The sequence below is a fragment of the Heterodontus francisci genome, chromosome 30 (assembly GCF_036365525.1).
Source record: "Heterodontus francisci isolate sHetFra1 chromosome 30, sHetFra1.hap1, whole genome shotgun sequence".
NCBI classification, from domain to species: Eukaryota; Metazoa; Chordata; class Chondrichthyes; order Heterodontiformes; family Heterodontidae; genus Heterodontus; species Heterodontus francisci.
In genome coordinates this window covers 24791336-24809381 of record NC_090400.1, presented here as the reverse complement: position 1 = coordinate 24809381, position 18046 = coordinate 24791336, and the positions used below count along the sequence as shown (strand labels likewise).

The 18046-nt window shown below is 45.2% G+C and overlaps 1 protein-coding gene across 3 annotated transcripts in view; it reads left to right on the top strand.

Annotated features, from left to right (window-relative positions):
* Positions 1 to 3460: 3460 nt before the first annotated feature.
* LOC137346626 (claudin-4-like) overlaps positions 3461 to 18046 on the top strand; it is a 67413-nt gene continuing 52827 nt past the window's right edge. For 2 of the 3 annotated variants that reach the window (XM_068010229.1, XM_068010230.1), the window contains exon 1: positions 3461 to 3565. The gene's annotated coding sequence lies outside the window, so the exon portion shown is untranslated. The remainder of the gene's footprint in view (positions 3566 to 18046) is intronic. The other variant, XM_068010231.1, reaches the window with a different exon arrangement.

The following is an 18046-nucleotide window of genomic DNA, read 5'->3' as shown; positions in this document are numbered from 1 at the left end:
AGGAAGTTTGGCCAAGTGGGCGAGTGGAAAGGAGGGACACGGCAGAGGCTGCTGATTGGATGGTCTCAATCTTAGTGACAAAAAATCCATGAGCTCGTCGCAATTATTGTTGGGGCTGAGGGTTGAGGGGACAGAGGAGACTGGTTTAAGAAGACGGTTTGAGGTAGAGAAAAGAAGCCAGGGGTTATCTTTGCATTCTAAGATGATCTTGGAATAGTGAGCAGTTTTACCAGACAAGAGCAGGACCTGATAATGTTATAAGTGGTCCAGCCAGATCTGGAGGTGAATGGCTAAACCAGTATTCCACCATATCCTTTCAGGTCTGCATCCCTTGTACTTAAGGGAGCAGAGATGAGGGAACTGCTGGGGTGAGAGAGACTGATCTTTTTATTAGGAACAAGGGCATTAAAGGTGGAGGTCAGGGTGTGATTGAGCAAATCAGTAGCTTCATCAGTAGTTTTCTGATATTCCCTATCTTCCTCATCATCCAAGGACCCCTGGCTTTGGTTCCCCTACCTTTTGCCTGTGTTGGAATGTGACAAACCTGTACCTGAAACATATCCTTCTTCAAGATCACCTATTGTTTCATTACAGTTCCTTCTATCAGTCTTTGGTTCCATTTTATCCTGGCTAGATCCCCTCTCATCCCATTGACGTCCTACTTTAGGTTGCTCCTTGCTGTTCTCCATTACTAACCTAAACCTTACCAAACTGTTACCCCACAGATATTTGGGTCTGCATTTTATTTTGGAGACGATGGTTCTAGCAGAAGGCCGGAAGTTGGGGGGAGAACCCGCCTCAGCCCTCCGTCAGACCCCCGAAGCCATTTGACAGCAGGCATGCAATTAAAAGTCTGCCGTCAGGGATGCTGTCCCTTTAAGGGACGAACTCCCGCGCTACTGGCTAATTGGAAGGCTGGCTGCTCTGCATTACTGGCAATGCCAAGTGGAGCGATGGCCACTGTTAGTTCTGTAGGAGGATGTGCAGCATCGAGGAGAGAGGCGACTCCAGGAGAGGTATGTGGCATTGGGGTTGCTGAGGCCACTCAGGCACCCTGGCGATGGGGTGGGGTTGGGGGTTGGTGAGGATGGGTCTTCCCATGGCGGGGCAGTGATCGCCGTGAGGGGGACCCTCCAGGGGCCTTGGATTGGCCCCAAAAGGAGGGAGCGCCCGAGCCCACTAGAAGGCCACCAGGCTTTACCTGGCATCATTTCCCTCCAGCGGTGGGCCCTTCCGCCTTCTAAAAATTAAGGAGGAGGTGGGAAGAGGCCCTTAAGTGGCCATTAATTGGGACCTCAATTGGCCTAGGGTGGGAATGCCTTCGTTGGCCTTCCCCGCCCCATACAAAATGGCATGGGGCCTGGGCAATGTTGGGAATGGTGTCCCCTGCCATTTTGTTGCCTCCCCGCCCTGTGCCTGCCTCCCAGGGCAGAATAAAATCCTGCCTTTGGTCTACTTGTATTAGATGAAGTATTAAGGTATTAAATCAGTGCTTTGCATTTGACTTCACCACAAAACAAAACTTGTATTTATATCGCACCAACATAGTAAAACGTCCCAAGGCGCTTCACAGGACAAAATTTGACACCAAGTCACAGAAACATATATTAGGGCAAATGAATTAAGATAGTAATAGATAGAGAAGATGTACTAAAAAGATAGCATCACTGAAAATTGGAAAGTCACCTAGTCTGGATGAAATGAAGCCGAGGTTGCTGAAAGAAGCAAAAGTAGAAATAGTTGAGGCATTGGTCACAATCTTTCAATTCTCATTAGATAGAGTAGTGCTGGAGAATTAGAGAGTTGCTAATGTTATGCAACAATTCAAGAAAGGGGAGTGGGGTAAACGAGAAAACTACAGGGAAATCAGCCCAACATCAGTGGTGGGGAAATGATTGGAAACCATTATCAGGGACAATATGAACTCTCAGTTGGAAAGGCATGTGTTAATCAAGATGGTGCAGGGTGCCATTTACTGCACGCACATGGGTCAGTGGGCCCCCTACGTCAATAGCGAGTGATATCACAACAGCAAGGGCTACCACTCTCTGAACACGCAATTGGTGTGCAAGTAGTTCATTTCAGTGATCGCTATGCTGGCAGCACCCACAATGCTTTTATCCCGCTGCAGTCTGCAATGCCGACTGTCTTCAGGCCTCTAAGACACAACACAGGATGGCTGCCTCAGTGACGAGGGCCTCCATGCATGGCTCATGAACCCCGTTTCCATCCCATCATACGAGGTCAGGACGTCTTCAACAAAAGCCATGGAATCACCTGGAACACTGTGGAGCAAGCCATCGGCCTCCTCCAGCAATGAATTTGCTGCTTAGATCACTCATGGGGATCTCTGTAGTACATGCCCGAGAGGGTCTCCATGTTTGTGGTGGTGTGCTGCGTCCTTGTCATGCAGACCCCCACCGGCCAAGAATGAGGCATATTAATTTTGTCATATAAACATTGTTTTTAAACTGTTGCTGGAGCAAGGGAATGACTTGTTAAACAGATTAGCTGTGGCTGGAAAAAACATTTACATAATAACAGACAGTGCTTGTGGAGACAAAGGACCATTCACTGACACATTGAGCCCACAATGGATTTTGATAATCAGACATCGAAGGTGAGAAAGCTCACATTCCAGGATGACTGCTAACATGGCTGAATCCACAAACAGACATGGTCAAACCAGTTTGCCACATGACTAACCTGCTGGGCAGCCTGAGTTTTCTGAATTGTACAGACAGTTTGAGAGAGAAAGACTTTTTGCCCCTGGATTGAGAAAACCTCTCCTGTCTGCTCCCATTTCTTTTTCACAAGCCTCTGGACCCACTGAGGACACATGAACTACAAGAGAGAAAAGACTCCTACATCGAACAACGTTTAAGACGAATACTGGGCCCCAACGAAAAGCAAGACCTACCTACAATCAAGGACCCTACAGCGAGCTCAAAGAACCGTAACCAAAACCATCTTCACATATTGCCTCAAATTTTTTACTTTATTTCTTCTGCTCTTTTCTGTCTCTATTTGCATGTGTGTATCATGTATGCATGCTAACATGGATGAATCCTTAGGCGTTAACCAAATTAGAGTTTAAGTTTAATACAGTTCAACCATTTTTCTTTAAACCTAAGAAAACCTGTTTGGCAGGTTTCTTTGCCTTACAATTGGAAAGCAGTGAACGAGGATTCACTAAGGGGCAGCTAAAACAAAACGGTGTGTTTAAAATTAAACCCTGTTACGGTAAGACCATGTGAAGGCTGAGTGGGACCCCTAGACACCTTTCTCACTGGGACGTAACATACACTTCCAATTGAGAGAGTTAAATATTAGCTCAAGTTCTGAAAATTTTGTATGTGTACGCTCTCACATTGCAGATACATCTGTGCCTGTATCATGGGATTCAGGTCACACTGGATTTTGCAATACAAGACCCAGCCCCTCAATTGATTGGGATAAGGACAAAGGAAAAGCTTCCCAGGGAGATAGGCCTGCAGCACAGTTGGCTGGGAATTGCAAAATCCGGGGAGCGATCAGCTCTTAAAGAATCAAGCTCATCAAAAAGGTAGGGCAAGTTCTGATGGTTAGAAAAGTTGCTTAATACAGCATTGGCTTGATACCGTGTAAAACTTCCTCTACAATGCTTCATCAAGCATTTCCTGGTCAAGTAGTGCATGGGTTTGTTGGGGAGTAAAGCTCTTTGTACACTGCCCAATCCAGTACTCCCATTCCGCTTTAATGTGGTCCTGGTTTTGTTCCAGCTTTTCAATGCATCCAGGTAATTACAAAAAGGTAATTAATTTACCTGGATTAATTACATCACAAACCCCTGAACAAAATTAATAAAACCCTAACATAAGGGACACACTATACACATAATATTTTGTAAAAGGTACACTTGAAAAGTTAACTGTTTTTACTGCAGCTGCTAACTGATCTACTTTATGCACATTTTGTTTTTGTTTCAGATTTCCAGAATTTGCAGTTTTTTTGTTTATTATCTGTTACAAAAACCTTTTTTTTAAGAACAATTAGTGTTATTTAGATTTGAAGCTCTGTATTAACATTGCTTCATAGTGACGCACTGAACCACACATCTGACAAGTCAGCTGAAAGCCCTGTTTTTATTTAACCCTATACTAGCCACTGCTGTGTTGTATGTAAAGCAACTGGACTGGACATAGAACTGGAGTGGGGAGAGGATTAAGGGAGCTAAAGTACTCGCCAAAAAGGAGGGTCTTATGGAGGTTTTCGGATAATACAGAGAAAGGTGACAAGGTAGAAATGCTGGGAGATGGAGTTCCACCATAAAGGTGGCTGATGGACAATAAAATAAGAAACATGAAAATTCACACCTTGTGGTAAACAGCAAAGATCCCTTTACATTGTTCCATCAAACACTCCCTGGTCAGGAGTAGCAGTATAAAGAATTATCTACATTTCCTAATGTGTCTTAATCCTAGCCGCAGAAGTCCGCTCTGTTCAGAAGCAGTGTTTATCTTGTGGCACTCTGTGCAATGGTCGGTTCAGCTGATAAAATAAGACTGTTAAACTTTTTTTCAAATAATATTCTTTATTCATAAAATTTGTACAAGTACATTACATAACAGTTCAAATTTGACATTACAAAAGTGCAATACAGTTCAATTTCTTTCAATACAGTATGTGGCATTCTGAGGGTTTTTTATTCATTCCTGAGATGTGGGCATCACTGGCTTGGCCAGCATTTGTTGCCCATCCCTAATTGCCATGGAGAAGGTGGTGGTGAGCAGTCTTCTTGAAGCGCTGCAGTCCATGTGGGGTAGGTACACCCACAGTGCTATTAGGAAGGGAGTTCCAGGATTTTGACCCAGTGACAGTGAAGGAACGGTGATATAGTTCCAAGTCAGATGGTGTGTGGCTTGGAGGGGAACTTGCAGGTGGTGGTGTTCCCATGCATTTGCTGCCCTTGTCCTTCTAGGTGGTAGAGGTTGCGGGTTTGGAAGGTGCTGTCTAAGGAGCCTTGGTGTGTTGCTGCAGTGCATCTTGTAGATGGTACACACTGCTGCCACTGTGCATCGGTGGTGGAGGGAGTGAATGTTTGTGGATAGGGTGCCCATCAAGCGGGCTGCTTTGTCCTGGATGGTGTCAAGCTTCTTGAGTGTTATTGGAGCTGCACCCATCCAGGCAAATGGACAGTATTCCATCACACTCCTGACTTGTGCCTTGTAGATGGTGGACAGGCTTTGGGAGTCAGGAGGTGAGTTACTCGCCACAGGATTCTTAGCCTCTGATCTGCTCTTGTAGCCATGGTATTTATACCGTTACTCCAGTTCAGTTTCTGGTCAATACTAACCCCCAGGATGTTGATAGTGGAGGATTCAGCGATTGTAATGCCATTGAATATCAACGGGAGATGGTTAGATTTTCTCTTGTTGGAGATAGTCACTGCCTGTGTTACGAACAGGTGAGAAAGAGGTCTCGGGTTCCCTTTTAGCCTTCACGTGGTCCTACCGTAACAGAGATTAATTTTAAACACACCGTGTTTTTAGCCTCCCCCTTGGTGAATCCTTGTTCACTGCTTTCCAATTATAAGGCAAATAAATCAGCACAAACAGGTTTTCTTAGGTTAAAGAAGAAAGATTGAAATTTATGAAAACTTAAACTGAAATTCTAATTTGGTTGACACCTACGGATACACAACATGCCCACACTAGCATGCATACACAATACACACATGCAAATAGAGACAGTAAAGAGCAGAAGAAAAATAAAGTGGAAAAGTTTGAGGCAATATCTGAAAGAGTTTTTGTTATGGTTCTTCGAGCTCACTGTAGAGTCCTTGGTTGTAGGTAGATCTTGCTTTTCGTAGGGGTCCAGTATTCTTCTTAAACCTTGTTCGCTGTAGGAGACTTTTCTCTCTTGGGGTTCATGTGTCTTCAGTGGATTCAGAGGTTTGTGAGAAAGAGATGGGAGCAGACAGGAGAGAGATCTCAGTTCAGGAGCAAACAGACTTTCTTTTCAAACTGTTTGTGCAATTCAGAAAAACCCAGGTTGCCCAGCAGGTTAGTCATGTGACGAACTGGTCTGGTCACGTCTTGGATTGTATCACCTTAGCAGTCTCTGGAATGCTCCTCTTACACACAACACTTGGTGATCAAGGTCCATTGTGGGTTGAATGTGCCAAGGAATGGTCCTTTGTCCTTCCAATCACCATCTGTTAATATGCAAATGCCTTTTCCAGCCACGGCTGATCTGTTTAACAAGTTTATTCTTCACTCCAGTAACAGTTCAAAATCAATGTTCATGACAAAATTAATGTGCCTCATTCTTGGCAGCTGAGGGCCTAGCATGAAATCTGGCATTTGTGTGGTCCGAATGTTACTTGTCACTTATCAGCCCAAGCCTGGATATTGTCCAGGTCTTGCTGCATTTCTACACGGACTGCTTCAGTATCTGACGAGTTGTGAATGGTGTTGAACATTGTGAAATCATCAGCAAACATCCCCACTTCTGACCTTACGATTGAAGGAAGATCATTGATGAGGCAGCTGAAGATGGTTTGGGTATAGGACACTACCCTAAGGAACTCCTGCAGTGATGTCCTGGAGCTGAGATGATTGACCTCTAACAACCACAACCATCTTCCTTTGTGCTAGGTATGACTCCAGCCAGTGGACAGTTTTCCCCCTGATTCCCATTGACTCCAGTTTTGCTAGGGCTCCTTGATGCCACAACACTTACAATTACAGGTTATATTTATAATATACATTTACATTTCATATCAAATGTTCCCTGGTGCATATAGCCTGCGGGGTTTTACAGGGGTTTCAGCCCCTCGGTGTACTATGGTGGGAGCGGCTTAGACTGGCCTTTGCAGTGGCTGTCCCAAGCTTTAGTGCGTCCCTCGGCTTTTATTCCTGTTAGATTTATGACTGGATCTGCTTGAGGCCCAGTGGAATTACGTAGGTTGCATAATCCTAACACTGCTCCTCCCAGTGCTACATAGTCATTTCTTACATCCTTTGGCCTTTCTGAGACAGACTTATGTAAAAAATACACATAATAATGTAATCTATTGCTTAAGCACATATTGTGGTTAATAACAGACAGATGACATTTCGTCCCCCTTATCAGTTCAGCTAGCCTGTCCAGAGGTCTGTCTTATCATTGTTGCCTTGGTGACCTGTCTGCAGTGACGTGCCTGTCTATTCTGCAATGTTTTAGACACATACTAATTATCTATACTATCAATACTAATTAACCTATGAAATTTAACTGCTCATGTCAAGTTAACCTGACTTAGTCATTCTTTACTATTGCCCCTAAAATCTACACTACCTGAGTATTTTTACTTGGGTTCCTTGATGCAGTTATAAAAGCCACTCTGCTTGCTTAAATAGTCAAGCGCTGCTCAATATTCAACAGATATATTCTTTGGGCCTCCTTATCTCGAGAGACAATGGATACGCGCCTGGAGGTGGTCAGTGGTTTGTGAAGCAGTGCCTGGAGTGGCTATAAAGGCCAATTCTAGAGTGACAGGCTTTTCCACAGGTGCTGCAGAGAAATTTATTTGTCGGGGCTGTTGCACAGTTGGCTCTCCCCTTGCACCTCTGTCTTTTTTCCTGCCAACTACTAAGTCTCTTCGACTCGCCACATTTTAGCCCCGTCTTTATGGCTGCCCGCCAGCTCTGGCGAACGCTGGCAACTGACTCCCATGACTTGTGATCAATGTCACAGGATTTCATGTCGCGTTTGCAGACGTCTTTATAGCGGCGACATGGACGGCCAGTGGGTCTGATACCAGTGGCGAGCTCGCTGTACAATGTGTCTTTGGGGATCCTGCCATCTTCCATGCGGCGCACATGGCCAAGCCATCTCAAGCGCCGCTGACTCAGTAGTGTGTATAAGCTGGGGATGTTGGTCGCCTCGAGGACTAATATTCAACAGATATGTATAACTCAGGAAATCCCAGTTTCAGCACTGCTGGGTGCTGAGTTAATCTCCACCGGGGTGACAGTAGGGATCTCTCAGCATCATAGTGAGAGGCAGGAAGCCTAGCTAAGTTTCTCCTCCCTGCCCTAGAGGCACTGAGTCCAAATGTAATGTCCCTCTACTAACTCAAGATAGACAAGGAATTGAATCTGAGATATTCTGGTCAATATGGTTCTGTTTAATGCTCCCTTCACCAACTAAGCTATAAAGGCTGATTTGTTGTAATTGAGGACTTTAACCGTTGCTATCCAGTCAGAAGAAGCAGGGAATACTGGGACAGAGGAGGAGTGGAATCATGATCTTGAGGCAAAAGAGTGGGCAATTATGATCTGACAACTGATAATCCCATCTAATCTGAGGGAGATGGTGGAGGTGATTTTATAGACATCAGAAATAATAGACATGGACAGAAAATGTAGGAAGCAGAGGTGAGAAGTATTTTGACTAATTATGTTCTTCCAATCACCAGGGGCCATTTAAAATTCCCAATAGTATTTTCATGAATTCATTTTGTTAAACAAAAATGTGTAGGTGCTCTTGTACCACAAGACACAGAGATATTCTAATAATTTTCAACTTAACAATGTATAAGGATATCTGATGGAAAGCTATTTCCACAGTCCTCTACACTGTAAGGTGCTTCCTCATATGAAGCCTGTTAAGCTCCCTTTTACGACCAGATGAGAAAGAGGTCTAGGGTTCCCTTTCAGCCATCACCTGGTCTTACTGTAACTGGGTTTTATTTTCAAACACACTGTGTATTTAGCTGCCTCTTGGTGAATCCTTGTTCACCGCTTTCCAATTATAAGGTAAAGAAACAAGCACAAACAGGCTTTCTTAGGTTTAAAGAAGAAAGGTGAAATTTTATGAAACTTAAACTCTTATTCGGTTGACGCCAACGGATACACGATGCACCCATGCTAGCACGCATACGCGATACATACATGAAAATAGAGACAGAAAAGAACAGAAGAAAAAATTAAAGTGGAAAGGTTTGAGGCAATATCTGAAGAGTTGTTGTTACGGTTCTACGAGCTCACTATAGTGTCCTTTTGTAGGTAGATTCTTGATTTTCATTAGGGTTCAGAATTCTTCTTAAACCTTGTACACTGTAGGAGACTTTTCTCTCTTGGGATTCATGTGTCTTCAGTCGGTTTTTGGAGTTCCGTGAGAAAGAGATGGGAGCAGACAGGAGTGGCTGTGGCGAGCCAGCCGGGAGATGTCTCTTCAATCTAGGAGCAAAAAGATTTCTGCCCAAAAAACTCAGTTCAGACTGCAACAGCCAGTTGGTCATGTGACAGACTGGTCTGACCTCATCTGTTTGTGGATTGAATTGGAGCAGGGAATAGCTCCTTTATCTACAAGCACTGTCTGTTAATATGCAAAAATGTCTTTCCAACCTGGGGCCTGGCAACCCCTTGTCACAGGCCTTCTCTTCTTCCCAGCAACAATTTGAAATTTAATGTCCATGTGGCAAAATTAATATGCATCATTCTTGGCAGGTGGGGGCCTGCATGACACTCCCATAATAATATCCTCCAGTGGTAACACTATCTGTTAGGCCATTTAACGACATTCACAGAACAAGATAGAGAAGCATAGTGAAAAAGGCTGATTCCCAACTCCTGCGCACCCCCCCCCCCCCACCACCAAAGCCGAAAGTAGTCATCACTGCCAATGGCTGCCCTGATTTAGATTTGCACCTCAACACAGACCACAAATTGAAGCCTGGGACCTTCCTGTTCAGTATAGCTCGATACCACATGGGTAGTGCATTTATCCACTAAGAACCTCTTCCCACGTACGGTTGTGTTCACACAGGGCACAGCTCATTTCATGGAGAGCAGAGTTTCAAATATTGAGAATTCGGCTGTGGAACCAAGAATGAACAAACCAAACTAATGAGAAACCCACATAAGCAAGGTTTCTGTTTGGCAGATATGGAGTTCACACATTTTACTCATAGGGATATATTTTACTTCCATAAAAATACATAAGAGAGCTTCAGCGCAGCTTAGCAAGTACCAAAGTGTATGCAGAGCTTAAGCAGCTAAAATCAGAGTTTACCAGCACAGAACCTGGTAACTTACTGCTGTTTGTTCAGCCAGGACCACCCTACCCATTAGGGCACAGGATTTCAGAATACTTGGAGCCATGTGAGAAGTACCCCAGTCCTCAGTAATGGTCTAATCCTCCAGGTCTCATCAATGCACCAGGCCAGCTGGCCAATTAGCAAGTGTCCTAGAGAACTTCACATCTTTGTTATCTGAGGCTATCATGGAAGGACTGACTCTTTTCAATGTCTCATCTTGAAATTGAGTTGGATTGAAAGAGAAACCACTCACTGCCAGGCCCGAGAGAAGAGAAGATGCTGGGGTGAGAGTGTAAAAAGTTGTATGTCATTGGAGGGAAGCTGTTAGTCTGACAGTTTAAAGAGGCTGTTGGCTGTTAGGGAGGTGTTGAAAGTCTATGGGCAGTTCTGCTAGGTCTGTGGGAAGCTGCAGGTATGCAGCTTTGCTGTATCTTAGAGAAACTGGCGGTGTGAGACTACAGAGCCTCTGTGAAAGAAAAGAAGGAATCATGTGTGTATGAATAACGTGAACGAATAAAAGAAATGGGGTGGGTCAGATACTAAAATACTGTGTGATCTCAACCCTAGTTTTTCCGGTTTTTCCTTTTTCTTTATTGGCTGCTACGGGGATTTTATTTGTTAATCATCGGGGAGCAATGTGAGAGTAACATCATTACGCTATGAATAATCAGGCTTGTTTCCTCATTAACATTTATTTGTTTACAGTTTTCCACCCTCTTTGCCTCTCCTGGAAGCCATTAACACTTTGCTAGGGTACAGCTCTGTGTCTGACAGGCACGTCCTGAACATTTTTTTTTTAAATTTCCAAAATATACTTTATTCATAAAAATCTGTAAAAATTACATTGCCAAACAGTTTCCAAACAGCACCAAAAAATACAAACATTGCAAGGGAGATCAGTTTCCTTCAATACTGTCATGAGTTTCTTCCCAACCCTTCCGTTTCACAATTGTCATGTCAATTACAGTTTTACATTTACAGCAATTCAGAATATTAACGATACAGTTCGAGGGGTTTCCCATGGATCCAGCCCCTCAGTCTAGCTTGGTGGGGGAACCTTACACTGTGGTCTTTCCCCATTGAGCCTTTGCTGCGGCTGCCCCAAGCTTTAGTGCGTCCCTCAGCACGTAGTCCTGGACCTTGGAATGTGCCAGTCTGCAACATTCGGTGGTGGACAACTCTTAGCGCTGGAAGACCAGCAAGTTTCGGGCAGACCAAAGGGCGTCTTTCACCGAATTGATAGTCCTCCAGCAGCAGTTGATGTTTGTCTCGGTGTGCGTCCCTGGGAACAGCCCGTAGAGCACAGTCCTGAACATTTGTAGATGTGAAAAGGGTAGAAAAATAAGAGTGAGAAACAAACTGAGAGACTGAACTAAGAGGCTGGACTAAACTAGTCCCTCAGTCAGGTGATACTGTATTGCAGTAAATTATATTGTTTAATTGGACCATAGAGAGTAGAGCTGAGAGCTGAGGTAGAGAGAGGTAGAATCTGAACAGCAACATTTTCCTCTGCTTTACCACCTAAATCAGTCTCCCTGCTCTGACTTTAAATTTCCTTGCTTTTCCCCACAGGATGTCAGATGTCTTTTCCTTTCCTACCACATGTTTGCTATGGCAAGGAGGTGGACCCTACCATAACGTCCCATTTCCCTGCCTTTGACCTGTGCCACTGCCACTGTCAAGAATTGGCAGAAAGTAACGTTAATCCCTGGGGCAGCAACAGAAGACCCATGATGCCTTTTTTGGGGAGAGAACCTGAGAGGGTCTTGACATAGACCATGGCTTAACTGTAAAATCTCCCTCTGATCTTTGGGTCCTTGTGCCCCCTTTAACCTGTTCTGTATATCCTCAGGTTATGTCAGAAAGAAGAAAGAAAGACTTGTATTTATATTTATTTATTTTAATTTTATTTAGAGATACAGCACTGAAACAGGCCCTTCAGCCCACCGAGTCTGTGCCGACCAACCCATTTATACAAACCCTACACTAACCCCATATTCCCTACCACATCCCCACCATTCTCCTATATATATATATATATATATATATATCACCTTTCATGACCTCTCAAAGCACTTTGCAGCCAATAAAGTAATTTTGAAGTGCAGTCACCGTTGTAATGTAGGAAAGGTGACGGCCAGTTTTCACACAGGATGCTCCCATAAACAACAATGTGATAATGACCAGATAATCTGTTTTAGTGCTGTTGATTGAAGGTTGGCTAAGACACTGGGGATACCTCCCCTGTTCTCCTTCAAAAATAATGCCATGGTATCTTTTACTTCCACCTGAGATGGCAGACAAAGACCACACCTGCAACAGTGTGACACTGCACTGAAGTGTCAACCTAGATTTTTGCACTTAAGTCTTTGGAGTGGGACTTGAACCCCCACCTTCTGACTCAGAGATAACAGACCAACTGAGCCACAGCAGAGCTGTTGGAATTTCCTTGGTGGTTGGCGGTGGTGGGCTGCTGCTTGCTGGTGGCGGCCGTGCCCTGCGTACATAAGCAGCCCCAACCCAGGAAAATGGGGCAGGGTCACGGCAACAGGCAAGAACAGGAAATTACAGAACAGTATTTCTATGGGAACAAATGGGGCGGGGGAAGCTGAAGCCCCATGACATTTTTTGTGTTGGAACTGACCTCATTACAATACAATGCGCTTACAGCCAAGAATGTTATCGAAACTGACGCTGGGTGATTGGCATTCAGTGCCTGAGGATTGCCTTGTGATTCTTGGTTTCAGTTGAGCTAAACTTTCCAAATTAATTATCAAAATATTCCAGTCTCCTATTAGGTTATTGCACATACTCACTTATTCCTCAGTTGGGCTGAAGAGAGTGAAGAGCTCAGTGAAGCAATGAGGTGTGTTTTGTTTTTTTTTAAACTGGAAAAACAGCAATTACTCAGATTGTTAAGGGATGGGCTTGGCACCTAAGCTCCTGGCTCTACTCTCCCCGATCCAATGGAACATTGCAATTTACTCAGTATGTGATGGAGAGAGAGGGAGGGACGTTTTTAGAACTTGGACTGCACAATAAGTGCTAAGTTCCAGCTTGCTGCCTGTCAGAGGTCCTCGAATACATTTGGATATTGTTTCCTTAGCAGTGAACTGACCAGGGGTTGGAAAGAGAGAGAGACAGAAAGAGACTGAGATCTATTATGCGCAACCTGACTGAGCAAAACAGAAACAGAAAATGCCGGAAACACTCAGGATACTAGGCAACATCGAAGTAGAGAACAGACAAGTAGATATTTCAGTTGTAGAACATGTCAGACGTCAATTCAGTCCATCTGTCTCTACAACTCTCATTGTAATACTCATGGTATCAGTTCATGTACAAATGTTAGAAAGGTAACTGATCCCCGTGGCACTGTATTCCATCCAGGAAGGAATTGATACCTTCATGAGGGAGGAGAGTAGAAAAAAAAAACAAACGTTAACAAGGAAATGCAACCAATTACCAATCAGAGTAGATTGCTGCCAATTGCACGTTGTTTACTGATGACTGGTAAATGAAACCCCCACCCCACCCAAAAAAAGTAAAAACAGAAAAGCCACACCTCTGTGTCGTTAAGTACACTGCAAGGTACTTTTCTTGTCATGTTCCCACGTCCTTTCCGGAACATGCTGACACTTGTTGGGGACATTTGCATTGTACGATGAAAAGATTTGGTAGTGTGGATAGAGAGAAACTGTTTCTTTTGATGGGGGAGTCCAAAACAATTGGGCATAACTTTAAAATTAGAACTAGACCATTCAAGGTGATGTTAGGAGGAACGTTCTCACACACAGGCCGGTGGAAATCGGGAATTCTCTCCCCCTAAAGCTGTTGTGGTGAGGTCGATTGAACATTTCAAAACTGATTGATAGATTTTTGTTAGGCAAAGGAAGTTTTTTATTTATTCATTCACAAGATGGGGACATCATTGCCAAGGTCAGTATTCATTACCCATTCCAAATGGCTACTGGGACAACTGAGTGGCTTGCTAGACCATTTCAGATTGCAGCTAAGAATCAACCACACTACCCTGGGTCTGGAGTCACATATAGGCCAGACCAGGCAAGGCTGGCAGAGTTCCCCCCGTCAAGGACATTTGTGAACCAGATGGGTTTTTGCAACAGACTGGTAGTTTCATGGTCATCATTACTGACACCAGCATTTTTTCCCAAATTTATTCAATTAACTAAGATTAAATTCCCAGCTGCTATGATGGGATTTGAACTCATGGCTCTACATTACAAGTCCAGTAACATAACAACTATGCTACCAAAGCCCTCTACCTCCTATTACTGTACCAAGGCAGTAGGTGGAGTTAAGGTACAGATGAGCCAAGAACTAATGAATGATGGAACAGTCTCGAGGGGCTGAATGGCCAACTCCTGTTCCTATGTTCCTACCTCACTGAAGAGATTGTTCTTCAAATGTGAACCTGGACAGTGAGCTTGGGAGGCAGTACCACCATGAAGGACATAAAAGCCAAGTCTGACTGCATCCTCATTCTAAGCAGACACACACACACTTTTCCAGCTGATGTCACTGTAAAGTAATCAGGAACAGAAACCCCTCAAGTATAGGACACGAAGCACAAATCCAAGCTGAGAGCAGCAAACACTACACTATTAAGAACTGAAGCCAATCTGGAATGTATCACACTGATTTTCTTCTTCTTCTTCTTATTATTATTCTTTGGCCTCCTTGTCTCGAGAGACAATGGGTAAGTGCCTGAGGTGGTCAATGGTTTGTGAAGCAGGCCAATTCTAGAGTGACAGACTCTTCCACAGGTGATGCAGATAAAATTGGTTGTTGGGGCTGTTACACAGTTGGCTCTCTCCTTGCGCTTCTGTCTTTTTTTCCTGTCAACTGCTAAGTCTCTTTGACTCGCCACTCTTTAGCCCTGCCTTTATGGCTGTCTGCCAGCTCTGGCGATCGCTGGCAACTGACTCCCATGACTTGTGATCAATATCACAGGACTTCATGTGTCGTTTGCAGATGTCTTTAATGCAGAGACATGGACGGCCGGTGGGTCTGATACCAGTGACGAGCTCGCTGTACAATGTGTCCTTGGGGATCCTGCCAACTTCCATGCGGCTCACATGGCCAAACCATCTCAAGCGCTGCTGGCTCAGTAGGGTGTATATGCTGGGGATGTTGGCCACCTTGAGGACTTCTGCGTTGGAGATACGGTCCTGGATGGAGCATTTCTGACGTCCTGTCCCATGATGTTTATTTTCTTGAGGCTGCTGGTTAGGCTAAATTCGTTGCAGGCAGCCGCAATCCTGTCGATGAGTCTCTGCAGACACTCCTCTGTGTGGGATGTTAATGCAGCATTGTCAGCAAAGAGGAGTTCCCTGATGAGGACCTTTCGTACTTTGGTCTTCGCTCTTAGACGGGCAAGGTTGAACAACCTGCCATCTGATCTTGTGTGGAGGAAAGTTCCTTCTTCTGAAGACTTGAATTCATGTGAGAGCAGCAGTGAGAAGATCCCAAACAGTGTAGGTGCGAGAGCAAAGCCCTGTTTCATACCACTCAGGATAGGAAAGGGCTCTGATGAGGTGCCGCTATGCTGAATTGTGCCTTTCATATTGTCATGGAATGAGGTGATGATACTTAGTAGCTTTGGTGGACATCCAATCTTTGCCAGTAGTCTGAAGAGACCATGTCTGCTGACGAGGTCAAAGGCTTTGGTGAGATCTATTAAAGCAACGTAGAGGGGCATCTGTTGTTCGCAGCATTTCTCCTGTAGCTGGCGAAGGGAGAACAGCATGTCAACGGTCGATCTCTCTGCTCGAAAGCCACACTGTGCCTCAGGGTAGACATGCTCGGCCAGCTTCTGGAGCCTGTTTAAAGCGTCTCGAGCAAAGACTTTCCCCACTATGCTGAGCAGGGAGATTCCACGGCAGTTGTTGCAGTCACCACGGTCACCCTTGTTCTTATAGAGGGTGATTGTATTGGCATCACACATGCCCTGTGGTACTGCTCCCTCATCCCAGCACAGGCAAAGCAGTTCATGGAGCGCTGAGAATATAGCAGGCTTGGCACTCTTGATTATTTCAGGGGTAACGCCGTCCTTTCCAGGGGCTTTTCCGCTGGCTAGAGAATCAATGGCATCACTGAGTTTTGATTTTGTTGGCTGTTCATCCAGCTCATCCGTGACTGGCAGAGACTGGGCTGCATTGAGGGCGGTCTCAGTGACAACATTCTCCCTGGAGTACAGTTCTAGGTAGTGCTCCACCCAGCGGTCCATTTGCTTGCGTTGGTCAGTGATTGTGTCCCCTGATTTAGACTTGAGGGGGACGATCTTCTTGATAGTCGGCCCAAAAGCTCTCTTAATGCCATCATACATTCCTCTGATGTTTCTGGTGTCAGAGGCCAGCTGAATACGACTGCATAGGTGTTGCCAGTAGTCATTTGCGCAGCGCCTGGCTGTTCTTTGTGCAGTGCTTCTGGCTACTTTAAGTGCTGCGGATGGTAACTCACTGAGGGCTTTCTTGTAGTTCAACCGTGCAGTGCACTTAGCGGCTATGACAGGTTCCAGCTCTTCAAAGTGAGATTGAAACCAGTCTGCATTCTGCTTCACACGTTTGCCATAGGTGGTCATTGCTGAGTCATGGATGGCGTCTCTGATGGTCTCAGCATCCCCTGTGGGAGTGTTTTGAAGGGCTTTTTCAAGTGAATTTAGAAACTTATGCAACAGCTGTGGATAAGAAATTCTGTTAGTGTTGATGCACAGGCGGCCCTTCTGCTTGGAGTGATGCAGCTTCTTTGGTTTGAGTGTAACCTTGCTGCACACCAGGGAGTGGTCGGTGTCGCAGTCCACACTCTGGAAGCTACATGTGATTTGAACACTGTTTAAAGAGGCTCACCTTGTGATGATGAGGTCCAGCTGGTGCCAACGACATGATCTTGGGTGTCTCCATGAAACCTGGTTACAGGTTTAGTATGAAAGAACGAGTTGGTGATGCAGAGGTTGTGATAGGTACACAACTCCAGCAGTCTCTGTCCATTCTCATTCTTCCTTCCAATGCCATAGCGCCCAAGGCAGGAGGGCCATGAGTCATGGTCAGCCCCAACCCTGGCGTTAAAGTCCCCCAGCAGGAACAGGTGTTCGGTATTGGGTATTGGGAATTCTACTAATGATATTCTGGAGTTCCTCGTAGAACTGGTCTTTAACGTCAGGTAGGGAGTGGGGTGTTGGAGCATATATGCTGAGTAGGTGTACTGGACCAGAGGTGGTGAGCAGTCGGATGGATAGTATGCGTTCCAAGCCATTTGAAGGTGGCTCTATCATGCTAAGCAAAGAGTTTCTGATGGTGAAGCCCACTCCGTGCTGTCTTGGTTCTTCAGGATCCCTACCCTGCCAGAAGAAGGTGTAGTCTTGCTCTGCTAGAGATCCACTCGCAGGGAGGCGTGTCTCCTGAAGTGCTACGATGTCCACATTGAGTCTACTGAGCTTGTTGTTAACGATGGCGGTCTTCCGAGAATCATTGATTTGTGTAAGGTCTTCCGACAGGCCAGGACATATAGTTCTGACATTCCAGCTTGCAAAACGAAGGGCTGGTACCTTCTTTCCTTTTTTTGTCTTGCTGTTTGGTGCGGTGTTACAATCCACTTGTCGGGCAATGACCCTGAGCTCCAAGCACCCATTGAAGCAGGTGGACTGTGGTGGGACAGAACCTTACTGACCGGGGGCTGCCTGGTTTGAGGCGGGCGGTAGCTGTCCAGTGAGATGCGATGACCTCTCCCACTGACAAAGGCAACCCGTGGCGCCCAATGTCTATGCCAATTGAGCTGGACATATAACCTGTATCTGCTGCCTTCCGTGTTGTTTCGGTTGCTGTGAAGCGACTATGGAGTGACCTCTCCATGGTGCATGCCTGGACGGATGTATGGAGGTTGTGAGTTGCCCACGCGTCAAAACCGCCCCCCCTCGGCCCTTCTGGTGGGGTCCAAAGGAGTGCTGAGCGCGACCTTTGG